Genomic DNA, 17,507 nt, shown 5'->3' with positions numbered 1-17,507 from the left:
AAAAGTGAAACTAACACAACTATTTTATTTTGTAAAATAGAAAACCCGTTTTTCATATTATAAAAAAAGACATTGCATTTATCTCGGAGAAAACAACCAACTATAATGTTCATATATAAATAAGCAGTCATCTGAAATTTCTTGAATCATTTTAGTTTATTTATATAGGCTAAGGAAAATTGTCCGACGAAAGATAAAAGCATGCAAGCAATCCAACACAAACCAAGTATATTCGGTTTCTTCTCTCAAAATTGTGTTTTTTGTGTGATACTTTGAATATATCTAATAAGTATAAAAATATATTTTTGTATGCTCCATGTTTAATTAATATATGTATACACTTTAATACATATGTTTTTGTATGCCCAAATCAGCTACCAACACGGCCCAACCAGCACCCAATCTACCCCCTAAAAAACCAAAAAAAAACAGTACCCAACCTCTCCTTCCCCGCACGACCCAAGCCCAACCAGCACCTATCTACTACCTCCCCTGATCCCCTCACTCTCTCCACTCCCAGACTCCCAGTCCACTCACGATGGCAGATCTCGGCGAGTCACCCACCCCACCGCCTCCGCTCTCGCCCATACAGTCGGCGACCTCGTCTTGCACCGCCACCCCATCTCATCCCCTCCCCAACTCCCCTCCACTCATCTGACGGCGGCTAGAGACGCACACAACCGGCGACCAACATCAAACAAAGGTCGCCACCGCCGGCGGTGGAAGGACAGTCTTCTCCCACCGCTAGCCGCAGCCTCCGCCTCTCCCTGATCCTCGGCCTCCTCGACCGCCGCTCGCTCTCCTAGGAAGCACCTCGCCGCCTCCCTGCCCATGCCGTCTTCGCCGACTGCCCTGCTCGCGCCGACCTTGCGAATCTCGCGGCCGCGCTTGGCAGTGCTCGACTTGTCCTCGCCGCCGCCAGCGGCGACGGGTCCTTCCCGTGCCTCTACCGCCTCGGGGCCGAGTCCTCCTCTCCCCAAATCGACACCCGCCCCTTTGTCGAGCCTGCCGTGCCAGCGACATGAGAAGGATGGTGGCCGTCGAGGCTTCGGATGCGGTCGACGCAGATGAGAACAGTTCATAGAGCCGTACCAGGTATAGCTACTCTTCCTCTTCAATCAATAGCAGGCAATTCTGTGTGTGGAGGTTGCAGCTCACACGGGTTTGTGGAGGTGTTGGCTCCAGTATTTACCAGGGATGTTTGTAGATGTGTTGGCATATGAACCAATATATAAATTGATTGATTGATTGCTTAGCACAATGCTGATTAGACTAAATAATTAGTTGATCGAATTATTTGCATCTGACATGTTGCACACATATATCAGGCAGAACAAGTTGTTCCACGCATGGGGTCTGATTTAAATATTTTCGGAGATGCATAATATGCCAAACACTTCTAAAGGTGCCTCGTCCATGGGCGCATGATAGTGGAAAAACATCTGTAAATTGTGCAGGATCCTATAGAGCAAATGGGCATCATCGACGTGCAGTACACGCTCTCTTAGGCAGATAACTAACCTCAGACAACTTATTTTGTGAAGACCGGTGGTTCATGGTCTGAAAGTTTTGTTTTTCTCTCTAAATTTTTTACTTAGATAATCCCTTAAATGCTTTTTACTGCTTGATCACATAATACATGTCCGTGCAAGAAAGGAGTTGTTAACTAAAACAATAATGTTAATTTTTGTTGTTAGCTGAAACAATAATGTTAATTTTTGTTAACTACAAATTGTCTTGGACATTGGTTTTTTCAAATTAACTCCGTGTTGAACTGGTTCTTCTTGTTGTGTGCTGCAGCCCAGCATTCTGTTCATGCCAAATGATTGAGTCCTGGTGAGGTTCATTGCTGAACATGCATGGTCTCCGCAGGCAAGGTATTCGAAGCTGCCCTTTGGTTGCTTTTGTTTTATTTCCAAAGAGCTGCAAAACCTCAAAAGGAAATTTTTGTATTGATGTGATTAGCAAGTGTATTTAACAATGCATATATGTACGCGAGTTATGTGTAGTGCTGAATCTGATGTGGCTGAACTATCTTCAATTTATGAAGACCTATTTTCCTTTTTAGCATTTTGTACAAACAATATACTTATAATCAGTGTGGAGTTTATTGTAATTTCAGTTGTTCTCTCATAAGTAGAGGCATGCTTTACTGCATTTATGACCACAATCTTCAATTGCCTGACCCCAACAACAAAACTCATGATAGCTACAATGTATTTGTTTTGTGTATTTTGGATTTGTTCCTCTATGGCTACATTATCACAGCTTTCTCCTTACATTTAAAGATGAATCTAAAAGATGTGACTCCCTTAGAGTAGCTTAATGATAAATTATTTCCTCCCCCTCCCTCTTTGTCGGAAAATGCTGGTACCGTCTTCTACTTTATGTAGTCAAGAAGAAAACCCATTTTCACTTAATTTGGTTACTCTATTCAGGAACACATAAAAGTAATTCAGTGTGTTATTAGAAACTCATGAGCATGAAAGAGAAATTTGGATCATGTTCGAACATGGGTAGAGAGCAGATCAAGGAGAACTTGAAGATTAAAGGCAATGAAAGGTATGTGCCTATAACCATCATATTTTTATGTTGAATATTCGCTAGCTGGTATGTGCTGATTTTGGACGAAGTAAAGCCTGACATCATTGGTCAGTGAGGTATAACGAAAATAATCATTCTGGTGAAAGTACATGCAAGATAATAAAGAACTTCTCCTTCTTAGGAGCATGCATAGTTTGAATTAATCTTTCAAACTGATTAGGAAGTAGAGATAGTATATACTTTATATTTCAGGGAATGCAAGAGAAGTACTTGCGCGGCAACGAAGGAAGACTTGTTAATTACAGGGCAAAGTACTCTATAGTGGTATTTCCAGATTAAAAGTTTAGCGGTGCTAATTCGGTATCTACATAGAACAAAGCCTATAATAGAAAAGCGTCAATGGATTTAAGATGCGGGAGGATTCTGGATAGTTGGCCTCACCGGAAATAGAGGCGCTCGGTTGTGCTCGACGCGGATACGATATTCATTCGTCCAAAAACATCAAGGCCGCTGTAATTTCAGCTGGGATGTTTCCAGCTGCTTCATTGCCTTTGATCGTCAGCATCTGGACCAGCAAGTTCTTTCTGAGCTGTATTGCATCCTAGAAAACATAAAAAAATGAATTGTTATATATATGTAGGGAATAAATTGCTGAAGAATGAATTGCACAACAAACCTATGTGAGTGGAAGAACAAAAATTTATATTCAACAAATATATGGAAGAGAGAAACTTGTTATATATGCACCTACCGAAGTCCTGGAAATGTTATGCCCGAGAGTATCATCTTGGTGAGCCATCTCTTGTAGGAGTTTGAATCCAGAGTCCAGGCTGTGACAAAAAAACTCCATATGTTAGAACCTATACCAGTGAGGCTATAATGTGCATGACCAATTAAAACATTTACCGCGGGGCTGTAATATAGGTATGATCTTGTGGCCAATCCACGAGTTGGGGATTCAAACCAGGCCTCTCCTGTTGCAATACACTGCCAAATTCTTGCAGAACTATCAGGGCTTCCTTCTTAAGTTCCTTGTCATGAAAGTCCTCTGAGCCTATGAATGACTCGTTAGAATGATCAATCGGGAGAGTCCTCCTATTTTCAGTATTAATTGCAAGGAGGCCGTACGAGGAATCCACCAAATACAACGGCAATAGGTACTACAATAAGTATACAAAGTTAATGGTGAACAGATAGTATACACACCAAATTTTAAAAAGGAAAATCCTTACAATGGAAGGGGTCATGAGCACGTTGTATTTCGGCAAAGGCCGTACAATGACATTGTTAATCAACAAGTTGGTGCGTTCAGCTTGGCATAAGCTAGTCTGACTCAGCACCTGTGCTAGGCCATGGAATTGCAAATCAAATATATGTGTGGAGCCAACAAAGTCTGTTCCTGCGTTCCTCTGTATCGCGTCCCTACTAAGCTTACGCACTGCAATATCGAAGCAGCTCGGATTGATCCATGTATCACCTCGCATGGTGTCTTGGATAGTCCGTAGACTTAACTCGATCACGAATGGACGAGGGCTCCTTATCCATATTGTGCTGCAAATAAACCGGCCTGATAAAATCAGGGTATCATAAAAATATTGTACTTCAATATGTGGGCAAACAATACTTAGTATTCACAACTCTAGAAAGGTCTGAAATGTGTGTACCTAAAAATTGGAGTTGTCATGTCATTTGAGGAAATAAATACTATTTCATAAGATAACGAAATCTATTATGATATGTTCGGTTGCAACTTATTCCTATTACACATATGATAAAAACTATAAATGGTACATGTATCATGCACCAGGACCCGTTGCAATATACTACAGTTCATTGAAAATTTGTAGTTTAAAATAACGTGCTGTGGATGGTACTAACATGGCGTAATGTAAAAGGATAATATTAGCGCATGAACAGATTTTTGCAACCACTACGTTAGATCTTAAGAACCGTATAGACTTAGAAAGGATCGCATGATCCTAACCAGTGCATCCATGCAACAACTTATGAACGTGACCAACTCATCGACGTGGGTTATGTGAAAGAACAAATTTTTACTCGGGTTCAAAATAAGATGCCGATAATGCATAATATAATGGTACTGATCTGCAGCTAATAATTGCAAATAAATTATAGATAGAGTTTAGGGATGCCAGAACAAACTCTAACTGCTCCTCGACTGAGGAAAGCATGACGTAGTTGTATATGTACTCGACTGCGTCGTTCACTCCATCAAAAATCGGCATTGCAGCCATTGGCACGGGCAGAAAGTCGTCTTAGCACCAAAACGAGCGAGCGAGGGGGCAGTGGACAACGGTGGACTCACAGCCGGACCATATATATGAGTATATATGAGTGTCCGGCACCAGGTCGGTGACGCATTAGCATGTTGTATGGATTGGAAGGTGCCCTTTATTATTCCATCCGTGCACGTTTCCATTATAGATCCTTGCTAATAAAAGGACAAGCATATATTTTTCTTCCAAACTCCATTGGGCAAATAAATATACGCCGGATTATATATCTATTATATATGTCTCTCTTTCCCGATCGGAAGAAGCCTAATATAACTTTCCTTAGAAACATATCCGATTAAGGGAATATTAATGGCCACACTGGGAAACCCATTGAACGTATGGTAGGCCGGACCGGGAGATTGGACAATATAACATTTTGGAAGGAAATGACTTTAATGATAATTATAATTCTAATTGACATATCCTCGCCGGGAGGAATCGTGGGCATGTACTCAGAAGGTGGCCCATATCCTTCTGTAATGGCAATATTCCATAACAAAAACTATAGGAAAACATGGTATAAAATTATTTTCGTTGCATGCTCCACCTGGCAAATGTATCAACGCCGGATTATATATTTCCTAATCTATGACTCCTTTCCAAACTTTGCCTCCAGATATATAAAAAGAAACAATTAGTTTATTTCCCAAATATACGTCAAACACGGGTGTCTGAGAAATATAAAGAAACACAAAGTTTTCTTCTTATATTTTTGTCCTCCTCACCACGATCAAAAAGCCCGCGTCACTTGAAGAACTATTGTTTCCGTGTGTAGAAAAAAACACAACGCATGGGCATACGGCAGTCCTTGATTCCATGTACAAAATTAATTATATTATCTTTGGAATGTCATAATGCATGATAGCATGCGATAGCATCTGTCAAGGTAAACATATTTTCCTTTTTGCGCTGCACTGTATATTAACAAATTTGAACCTAGACTGAAAGAGATTCATACGTGTAGCTCAAATGAGAGTAGACAGGCTACCATTTGAAGTCCATTATGGACAGTTTGGTCATCAAATATATATTAGTCAAATATATAGTTCAGAACTTCACATTATATGGCTCTGAAATATGACGACACTGTTAGATAGATTTTTTTATTGAATATCACATATTATTAAACCTCCAAGACATAATCGAACACTTCATAATGTGACAATTGGCAACAAAATGTTGCATGCAAAGCGTTCATACATTTTTATATCTAAGACAAATTGTGCACTTGCGTACAAATATAATTCTAGCCTCCATTGTTCCTAGATTGAACAACACCATTGACGTACGCACGTGTTTCGTCAAGTGTCATGAGGCTGGCTTCATGGATATCTACGATAAAAATCAGTGTTATATAGTAGTGACATAGTAGTACATAAAAAATACATTGACAACAAATTTAAAATAGAACGCAACCCCTACCTTGTAGATAATGATGATCATCATTAATGTTAGGAGAGAAGAAGAATGTGCTCTCCCTCATAGTTTGCAAGCATCGCTGCCTTCGATTTACCTGAATGTAAGTAACAACAAGCTTCTCGAACAGCTTGTCAGTGCATTGCAAGTGGCAGAAGTGTCGCCCAACGTGCTCTTCACGTACACGTAAGAAAATTATCTGCCGTCTACAGACAAATACAAATGTTAGTCTATCATTGCAACAATAAAATTACAAAAAAAAGCATATGAAAATCTCAAATCATAAATGGCGCTTACTAAAAGTTCATGAGGCCAATCTCGAGTGAAGGGACGCGGCGTTCATATATTGAATCCCACTTATATTCTATCTGACCAACGTAGGCAAGGATAGCAACCACATCTGCAAATTTGAAATTGCAAATTTGAAATAACAATGAGATGCTGAGTTGTACGGATTAATATGCGAGAACAAATATAAAGATGATGCACCAGTGATGGTTTTGTCCCGTAGCTCAAATATTTCTCCAAACTGTGGGAAGCACGGTGGGAAAATTGTCGGTGTTATTTGCTGTGCCGACATCCTAACCTCAGTCGTAGCAGTTAGTGTGGTGACAAAGTCCATGGCTAGGTACCAGAAATGTCCATCTGGCAAATCTGTGGGGTTGAACCGGACGCGATTGAAATCATAGGTCCTACCGGTTTGTAGTATGTTGTTGAAACGGATTGCCTGCCTGTTGTACGCAATCGCTTCCAACTTTGTTCCCTAATATATATTTATGAATCATAACAACTATGAGCAAAAAAATACATGTTTATCAATATTGTATTTTGAAAATGCGGGCTATCAAGTAGATGATTAATGCCTTACCAGCCGATCAAGTAGTATGAACTGAAGGTACAAGTTTCCCATGGCATTCTCTTTGATGTGAGCCTTCCACATGACCCTAGCTTGAATAATCTAGCAATTCTGATATATGTGCTCCATTTGGACGCGATGACAATTCAAGTTCCTGTGCGTAGAATAAAAACAAAAGGATGAGGTAAAATTATTTTGCAAGGGGAGGATAAAAATAACCAAACAACGAACATAACATTATAGTGGCCAAACAATGGTGATTATTTCAATAAAATAACACATTATCTAGTGATGGCAACTATACGTACAAAAAGATTATTCTATCTTGCCTGTTAATCGGAGGGGTGATGGGTTGACTGATGACAGGAACTGGCGGCGACGCCATCATCCTCTTAGAGGTGAACGATCCATATGAGATTACCATTGTAGTCGTGGAGGAGATGACTTCTCCTCTACATAAAGATGGTGACAAATATGGTGCAGCGGGGCTTTTTTATATAAGCATAGGGCGGCGGGAAAACGAAATAGTGATGAAAATTTGTTTTTGGCTGGCTACGCCCCCGTGGGTGACATATCTATATTAAGATATTTAATATTTGGCAGCCTATTAAAAATTGTTTATTAAACAAGGAAACAGACATCTCAAAATCGGGCCATGATCCTTCGTAATGATTCATATTATATTTCATTAATGCAAATTTGTGATTTATGATCACTTGCCTATGAAAACGTATCTGATTTTTCAGTTGCCTATGAAAAATTAATTTTCTTCTATATGAATATTTCTTAACCTTTATGATAATCACATTAATTTATTTATTGTTTTCCCTTCTATTATGTTATTTTCCATTACCTTGATGATATCTTTAATTATGTTATAGGTTATTGCCCGTGCATAGCTACGGGACAAATGTTAATATTAGTATTTTCAAATAAATCATGTATAACACAATAAATTTACGATCCTAATGTATATCAAAAAATATTATTGGACTACAAATATTTCTGTCAAACAAAGATTTGCAAAAGATCATATTTTTTGTTCTTTTTCATCATAACAATCTGTACAACACACATACGTACAAATGATAAACATAATTTTGTCTATCTATGCCAATGCATTAGCAGCAACGGTATTAGACAGATGCCACTCTCTGTCCATGCATTAGCAGAAGCAGCACATGAGCGACATCATACGGTCAAAAAAATGGCTCATCTCTCGCTCTCTCCCGAAAGGAGCAGCAGAAGCCAGCAAGCCCATGGATTCGCCTTCCTCCATCCGTCCCTCTATTCTCTCCCTACACCTCGAAACGAACTGATCCCCTCCAGCAGCGGCCGATGCCACCATCCTTCTAGCAGCTCCAGGTATCCAGCCTCGGCGGCCACGCAAACGCACGGATGTAGGCAATATGAACATGGTCATGCCGTGTCAAACGATGTAGGCATAAGCAGAGTACATGACAATAAACAAATTAGTACAAAAATGTGTTCCACGCTGTAGAATTCAGACAAAGAAAATCAGTGAAAGGATAAAAACTTATATCATACAGGGTTTGTTTCATCCTCAAATCTTATTGTATATCGTACTTCTTCTCCAAGTTCCACACCAACTTCTTCAGCTACTCTAGATGCAAGCGTCTGTCCAAATTATTAAAATGGGTTGAAAAGGTAAGTGAGAGCAGAGGATATGCATCTACAAAGGTAGCCTAAGAGCAGGAAACAAATTCAAACATTTTCAGCTACCATCTTCTAAGCAGTACAGTTATGGTTCAATCAGCTGACTGCTCCGTATAGGATGTTAGAAATCACTGCCGGAGCACATGAATAATTTTGCAGGCTGAAGTCTCCTGTTACAGACACACTTTTGGACACTATGGCCACTACCACATGGCAACCCTGTCACAAATGGGTAGGTCACAAAGGGGAAGCTGGATAAATCTCCGTGGCTGAGGCCAGAGAAAGTCCTCCAAGCTTATCTTTTAGGAGTTATCAATCTCTAATAATTTATTTATTTGATTCATGTTGCCCGGGTTTGAATCATGTTGCACCAGAAAATCCATAAGTAATACAAAAGCTTGCTCTAGATAATTAGCTAAGAGCCTTAGTCGCCATGCTAGTTGCTACGGACGTACCCAAAAGAATATAATCTGGTGCATGCTATGATCAGAAGGTAAATAGAGAAACCTAGTATTAAATGGCATCTAGAAAAGGATACACATTTTGATGAACATTTAAACAGTTGATACCTGCACAGCCAAACGTCTTGGCTGGGTGGAACCTTTAAGTCGACGACCCTCAGCCCAACCAGCGTCATTAAAATACTACAGAACGATGCTTCCTCTCTGAACCAATACTCGCTAGGTCCTAGATTAATGCAGCCTTCTACAATTTTTTAGGTTAGAACTCTTTCAGATCAGCATTAAACTCATGAAGGTACATGAGCCAACGCAAGAAATTAAAATGAAACTTGAGCTGAACTGATAAATAATTAGTTTAGATACGTGAAAGTACAGATAATAAATCTTTTTTCCAAAATACTGCACACTTCAGCGATCAGACACGTGCATTGTCACATTCTCCAAATTGTGCACTTGTGTACACAGATACTTCTAGTCTCCATTGTTCCTAGCTTGAACAACACCATTGACGTACGCACGTGTTTCGTCAAGTGTCATGAGGCTGGCTTCATGGATATCTACGCTAAAAATCAGTGTTATATAGTAGTGACATAGTACTACATAAAAAATACATTGACAACAAATGTAAAATAGAACGCAACCCATACCTTGTAAAAAAATTCAAACATATGGAAATTAGTAATACCAATGCAGTAAACAAAAGTTCAGCTACCATCTTCTAATTAGTACAGACATGGTTCTATCAGATGACTGCTCCGTATAGGATGTTAGAAATCACTGCCGGAGCACATGAATAATTTTGCAGGATGAAGTCTCCTGTTACAGACACACTTTTGGGCACTATGGCCACTACCACATGGCAACCCTGTCATCACAAACGGCTAGGTAACAAAGTGGAAGCTGGATAAATCTCCGTGGCTGGGAGCTCTGCAAAAGTCCTCCAAGCTTATCTTTTAGGAGTTATCTATCTCTAATAATTTATTTCTTAGATTCATGTTGCCCGGGTTTGATTCATGTTGCACCAGCATATCCATAAGTAATATAGAAGCTTGCTCTAGATAATTAGCTAAGATCCTTACTCGCCATGCTAGTTGCTAGGGACGTACCCAAAAGAATAATCTGGTGCATGCTCATGTCAGAAGGTAAAAAGAGAAACCTAGTATTACATGGCATCTAGAGAAGGATACACATTTTGATGAACATTTAAACAGTTGATACCTGCACAGACAATCGTCTTGGCTGGGTGCAACCTATAAGTCGACCACCCTCAGCCCAACAAGCGTCCTTAAGATACTGCAGAACGATGCTTGCTCTCTGAACCAATCGTTTAATGCAGCCTTGTACAATTTTTTAGGTTAGAACTCTTTCAGATCCGCAGTAAACTAATGAAGGTACATGAACCAATGCAAAAAATAAAAATGAAACTTGAACTGAACTAATAAATAATTAGTTTAGACGCATGAAAGTACAAGTAATCAATCTTTTTTCCAAAGTCACACGGGCATTTGAGCATATTTGCAAGAACGCAGGCTACCATTTTATTATTTATTAGATGTACATATGGAAAATATATCTTGAAAAGCTGCACAAAATTCCGTTCTGCGTGTGTTGGTCTTATAATTAGGACCAGTCGTAATCCTATACTTCTGACCTATCAGATACATACAGGGATAATAAGGACGCCAATAAATTTACATTCAACCATAATATCAAAATATCAAAATATCAAAATAATAACAATGGACATGATCACTTGCCATAAAACAAAAGTTTCATTGCATGTTCCAGGTATTTTTCAGGCCAATCATTATATCTAAATCACATATTACACATGAAATACTATGGTGGGTGACATGTACACTGCCATAAACATTGCGATAGTAGAAAAGATATAACAACGATGATGGTGCCAGCTGTAACATTTACTTATACACGGGATTTTATTAGAACCACGTTGAATACTGTTTGTGCCAGCTGTAACATGTCCAAGTCTACGTTGAATGCATCAACATTTCATTCAAGTTTGTGCCAGCTGTATCATTTACTTACATCTCCTTGTTCAAAGAGGGATGAGAACATCAAAAAATAAACAAGAATTAGGGAACTAAATAAAAAGAGACCTTCATAGCTATAGCTGTACATGAAAAATGCACACCATTTAAAAGTGGGTTGAACAAAGGATATATTACACAGTCATACACACTCATAAAGCTCAAGGCAGTAGGCCAACATGTAAGATTTTAGCCATTTAATGAGTATGTAAATAAATTTATCACACACTGAAATTCAATGTATCAAATATAATCTGCATGCTAAATGATGACATCACATGCATGCTACAGGTTTTAATCAAACTGTACAAAGTAAATGTAACAGGTAGCGGCTCTATATGAAGCCAAACATTATTTCGGAATATCAAATTACAAATAACACGGTACGCTGTGTGACATATACATTGCCAGAAAAATTGCGATAGTGGAAAGCAAATAACAGTGATAAAGGTTAAATATTAATTAAACATGATGCAGATCTTCATGAAACCAATCATTATTTCTGATTCTAGTCTTACACATAACACAGTACGCTGTGTGTCATGTACAAAATCAGATTACACATAACACAGTATAAATTTATTGAAATGGATTTATTACTTTAACTTATTGGTGTATACCTCTAACAACCGAGATACCAAATGAAAAAATATGTCATACAACCGCATTACAGCAATTCTTGACCATCGGAAGAGTAAATTGCATATATAATTCCACCAGGTCTTATACGACCTAACTTCATCCTGTAAGTACTTCCTTGTAGACGATGTTCTTCATTGAAGTCAGCAAGGAAACGGTCGGTCTTTTACGCTTCTTCAGGTTGTTATGTTGCTTGTTGGCCTTATCCTTTGGCTTCTCCTTCTGAATAAGTATTTTAATGTTTCTCTTCACGATGGCTCGAGACAAAGCAACATAGAGTTGACCATGAGAGAACACTAGATTAGATAGATACACACCAATAATGGGGATGGTCTGCCCTTGAGCCTTGTTAATCGTCATAGCAAAGCTAAGCCTTATAGGAAATTGCTTCCTCTTAAACTTGAAAGGAAACATGTCGTTGTCAGATGGGCATAGAGGTATTCGAGGAAGGAAGACCCTCCTACCAGCGTGTTGTCCAATCACGATTTCTGCATCAATGGTGTTCATCTCAAAACCTCTAACAACAAGCCTAGTCTCGTTACACAGACCATTAGCTGGATCAATGTTCCTTAGAAGTATCACAGGGCAGTTCAGCTTTAGTTTGAGTGCATGCGGAGGAAGACCATTGGGAGTCAATCCATTTAGAAACTCAGGAGCATAGTAGCCATATGGGTCGTCCTCCGCACTGTCAAAGCTATGGTAGATTACTTCATCTCCTTGGAAACGCTCTATCAAGCGGATGTTTATCTTGTCGACGTTGTCATTTGTCGTGGAAAGGATTGCGCGAGATGTCATGTAACTCGAATCTGCCATGTTGTCATCTAGACTTGGAAACACGTGGTCAATCAGCTTCTCCAGGTCGTCAACCTCACCTGTTGATGGCAGACAAATATCATCAGGGAGTATTATGTTGCCTTGGTCGTCGGCTTCCTCAGTGCCATTACCGACCCTGAGCAAGTAATCTGCAAACCAAGTGTCATTACCAGCCCTCATGTTGGTGATGAGCCGAAGCTGTCGCATACTCTTCCATAGATGAGAACTTCGGAGGCTTGCATCAATTATCTGGCCCCGTGACCCCCTTCTGACGACCAGAAGCACCTGCCTAAAGTCCCCGCCAAAAACAACTGTCTTTCCTCCAAAGGGTCGGTCGCGTATTCCCATGATGTCGCGCATGCTATTGTCTAATGCCTCAACCGCTTGTCGCTTAGTCATGCTGGCCTCGTCCCATAGTATCAATGAGGCCACCCTTAGCAGCTTGGCGGTCCCACTTTGCTTGGTGAAGTTGCACGACGCTCCATCATCGCAACTCAGTGGGATTTTGAACCTTGAGTGGGCAGTCCTGCCGCCAGGCATGATAGAAGCAGCGACACCCGACATCGCGGTAGCGATATCAATCTTGCCCTCGCGCCTCACCTTGGCGAGCATCGCCCTGTAGAGGAAGGTCTTCCCCGTACCTCCAGGACCATCAACAAAGAATATACCCCATCACCACATTCAACAGACGCTAGTATTTCATCGTATGCAGCCCTTTGCTCAAAATTCAGGGAAGATGACAATTTAGTGTCACTTTCGTCAAACTCAACAGTTGATTCCTCGATGATCTCTCTGGCCTCGCCCTCGGTTGGGTCAAACGCATCATCGATCGTTGGAAGAGCGAAATCAATAATGTCTTTACCCATCGACTGCAACATACCCCTAATGTCAAGCAACACCATCTGCTCCACCTCGTTCGGGGACGTGCGTGTCCGACGGAAGTCATCGGACATAGGCTCGAGGTGTCTATCCCATAAACCGCGCACATCGCCTGGCTCGCAGTGCACCAATATTGTTGCAAAGAGCCTCCTAAGAGAACATGGCATAGCCCACTACTCCGCCTCAGTAAGACAGTCGTCGAGCGTGTTGTTTGCCTCGATGAGTCCCAACCTTTCACCGGCCTCTCTAAAGCTCCCACATACAACGCCGTTGACGGTGAGCAAGTCCTCAAATGATGTTTTCCCTGTAACATGGTTCAACAACACACGAAGGTAGTATCGCTCCCCCTCGGCAGGATTGGCAGACACGATACGACCTATCTGAAAACGCTCCACTCGCTTCTTCCAGAACTTCTTCTTCTTCTCCCACGTGAAGCTTCCGGGGAAATCCTTGTACAATATATGCCTTGCCCAAGGGTGTTTTTCGTTTGCCTTGAAATATTCCGTTAACATGGATTTTGAAGCATTCTCGGAGGAAACAACATTGTTCAAGTCAGCCTGTGCATTGAATGCAACCCTGTGCATATTCGGGAGATGAAGAGGCAACTGCAAGACAGGCGGGTAATTGGCACACAGTGGGAAACCAAATATCCTCCACATAGCCTCCGGAGGGGTGACCCATCTTGCGTCAACGTATCTCTTGATCTCATCAATGTTACCATCAGCGTCTGGCTGGTCAATGCTGAAAGAAGCCTTATCATGTCCCTACGAGCGTTGATAAGATCCCTATGATCTAATAAGTGGCAAATTATTGTGCATCATACATTCTGTTACCCGGGATATAAGCACAATATTACCTACTACGCAACATACGTATGCACATCAAACTAAGAGTGTCCATCAAGCTTACCAGATTTTGCAACTACCGGCTGATTCTCATTTTGTAAGCTGACACTATCCTCATTTCGTTTAATCCGATAAGCTGCACGTTTCCTTGCATTGTACTCCGCCCTTGCATTATCCGCGTATTTTTTGCATTCATTATTTAATGATAGAGTTTCATGATGTTCGGAAGCAGTGTCGTCTGCATGTATAAATACAAATAAGAAAACAAATAAAACGACGGTTGGGAAGGTGGATAACATGCCTATGGATACCTTGAGAATTATCTCGTAGCTGCATGTTATGAATGGCATGATGGAGTGTTAGGCTAGCCATAGGTGTTAATGTTTGACCATCATCATGGTACCCAGGCCTTACCCTTTCCGGTCCTTCTGTAGAGTATAGTAAGCATGAATACAACTTCAATATTTGTCTGCTATGCACGCAATCAATCATGTACCTGTCTCCGTCGTGTAAAAAGGATCAACATCTGCAGCTATGGATATGTTGTTTGGATTACCATCTTTCATTTTTGTCACGCTCGTAGGTGCTGCAAGACATTAAGCATGGTACAAGTCATTTTTAGACTTGCACGTTAGGCATCACATCACAGTATTTTCACAGTTTATATACCTGGTTCAATCGCGCGAATAGCATCTACTTGTTCATCAACGGGTATCAAGTTTGCGTTGTATTCTTCAGCATGTTTTACGCTCATCTGATCTGCAACACATTATGCAAGAAGCGTAATTAGCAGAAAAGCAAGTATTCATAGTACAGTGAACACCACCTGTAGCTATGCCATCTTCTTGTTCATGTTCACCGGCTTTGCTTCTTGCATTACCCACTCGCAAATGAAATGACCGCTGGCTCTGGTGTTTTTGAGGCCTGGGAGATGATCAGATGGATATAATGGATGCAACATGAACGCAAGAGATATGGCGAACTTGAAGGCATGAATAAGAAGGTACTTTAATTCAAAGCATCAACAGTCAATCATTGAGTTCCTCGACTTTATTCTATCTTGAACTTTAAGCAGATCTTGAACTTTAATCTAAACATAGAACACATTCAGCAAAAGGCACATGTAGAGTGCCCGTTAGTGGTTACTACAGTTGGGTATTTATTGGTCTAAATTGTACAGTGCGTTTTATACATGTCAAGCTGAAACCTGCACAATGATCCTCTTATTCTACCCCACTGAACTACCGATAAATATTGATTATACTGAACTCTGTTCTTTCTTTGTTGAATAAGAACTCATCTTTTCTCCTTTTTCCTTGGTGTTAGACCAACTGCTGTAGCAGTGGCTACTGTTTCTACTCCAAGAGTGGAATCCTGAGTTCTGATGTTATGGAATATTCCTTTGGCAGGCTTAGGCTCGGTTAGATTGCTTGTGATGCCTGTCTTTCCTCTTTTACCTTGATATATGTTTCAGACACATGAGAACCTGGAACACATAGCAATGATGGAGAGGGTTTTGGGACCCGTACCAGAGCACATGATATGGAACGCTAGGTTCATATTTATACCGTTAATTTGATTATCATTTTTTAATTTCTCGTTGAGCTATCATTAACAAACAAATTATCTCCATCTGTGTCCTCGAGGTCCAGGATTACTTTTAGAACCAAACCCTTATTATTGGGCTTGTTTCTCAAGAGAATGGCAATATCTCCACTTGTATCCTGGAAGTCCAGGGTTTGAGTCAGTATCCTTAAAAAATCAAACAAGGGAAATGTTGGGTAAGAACCTAATAATTCCCTTTCCCAGGACCCCACAACAAGTGGGAGCTTTTGATTCTGGGATAACCTTTGTTTATATTTTTGAGAGTGAAATATATATCATTCTCCTTTGCACTAAATCTTCTGCATCAAATGTTTTGAAGAACTCTGGCACGTCCTACCTGCAAAGAAATATTTCTTTTATTTTTACACGCAGTCACATTTTTTTTGGCTGTGGTTCCCTAAGTTCTACGGTTTATAGTTGTTCACTGGTTTGCTACTTAGAAGTAGTTTTGGCTTGCATCTATTATGTTATTGATTTGTATTTTGTGAGTTTCACACCATTGTCTTTGTGTATATATGTAAATTTCAGATATGTCTGTGTGCATGTGCTGGCAGTGTGTATGTGATGGCTGTGTATATGAAATCATGTAAATTTCACATCTACTATGTAGGTTCATACCATTGTATTTCTGTATGGATGTAAATTCCAGATATGTCTGTGTGTATGTGCTGGCAGTGTGTATGTGATGACTGTGTATATGAAATCATGTAAATTTCAGATTTGCTATGTAGGTTCATACCATTGTCTTTGTGTATGGATGTAAGTTCCAGATCTGGATGTAAATTTCAGATATGTGATACCTGGAGGGCGGATCTTGTACACCGTTGAAGCTGGCGCCATGTCCTGGACCTGTCTAGCGTCAGGTCCAGAAGGGGATCCGCGCCGGCGCAATGGATACCGGCGGTTTTGATCCGCGCCGGATCCTCGAAGCGCTCAGCGGGGAGTTGTGCCACGGACCAGCGCTGGAGCAATGGAGGGATGGCGGGGAAGGACCGATGGGCGGCGGCGGGCGAAGGAGGGCACTCGCAAGATCCACACGAGACCTCGCTCGAGGGCACGAGTACTCGTTCGAGACCAATGCCGTTTTTTTCGCTGGTTAATCTTTGACGGTCTGTGGCCAGCGGTTTTTTAGTTTTTTTTTGCGTTCATCTCAGATGATAAGAATGGGAGGTTGTGCCGGTGCGGGACTCCATCGCGGGTTTTTTTTTTGGTTTTCCGCGGTTGGGAGGGAGGTGGGAAGTAGTACCAAAGAAGTACCAAAATAGACCGGGTTAGGTGGGACGAAAATAAAACTCGGAACGCGACCTACCAACTGAGACATTAGGAGTAGAGATTTCCAAGACAATACATGCATAGACACTCAACAAAGCTGTGTTTATGATGAACACGTCTCCCCTAGTGCAGCATCACCGGTGCTCCCTCTA

General features: G+C 40.7%; 1 long non-coding RNA gene across 1 annotated transcript; it reads left to right on the top strand.

Annotated features, from left to right (window-relative positions):
• Nucleotides 1–458: 458 nt before the first annotated feature.
• LOC123060874 (uncharacterized) lies at nucleotides 459–16,824 on the top strand. Its single transcript, XR_006428202.1, has 4 exons — nucleotides 459–1,095; nucleotides 1,801–1,877; nucleotides 2,439–2,562; nucleotides 15,401–16,824. It is a non-coding gene; the product is annotated as an uncharacterized lncRNA (long non-coding RNA).
• Nucleotides 16,825–17,507: the final 683 nt, after the last annotated feature.

The sequence above is a fragment of the Triticum aestivum genome, chromosome 3A, assembly GCF_018294505.1.
Source record: "Triticum aestivum cultivar Chinese Spring chromosome 3A, IWGSC CS RefSeq v2.1, whole genome shotgun sequence".
Classification (NCBI taxonomy): Eukaryota; Viridiplantae; Streptophyta; class Magnoliopsida; order Poales; family Poaceae; genus Triticum; species Triticum aestivum.
This window is presented reverse-complemented; position numbering and strand designations above follow the sequence as displayed.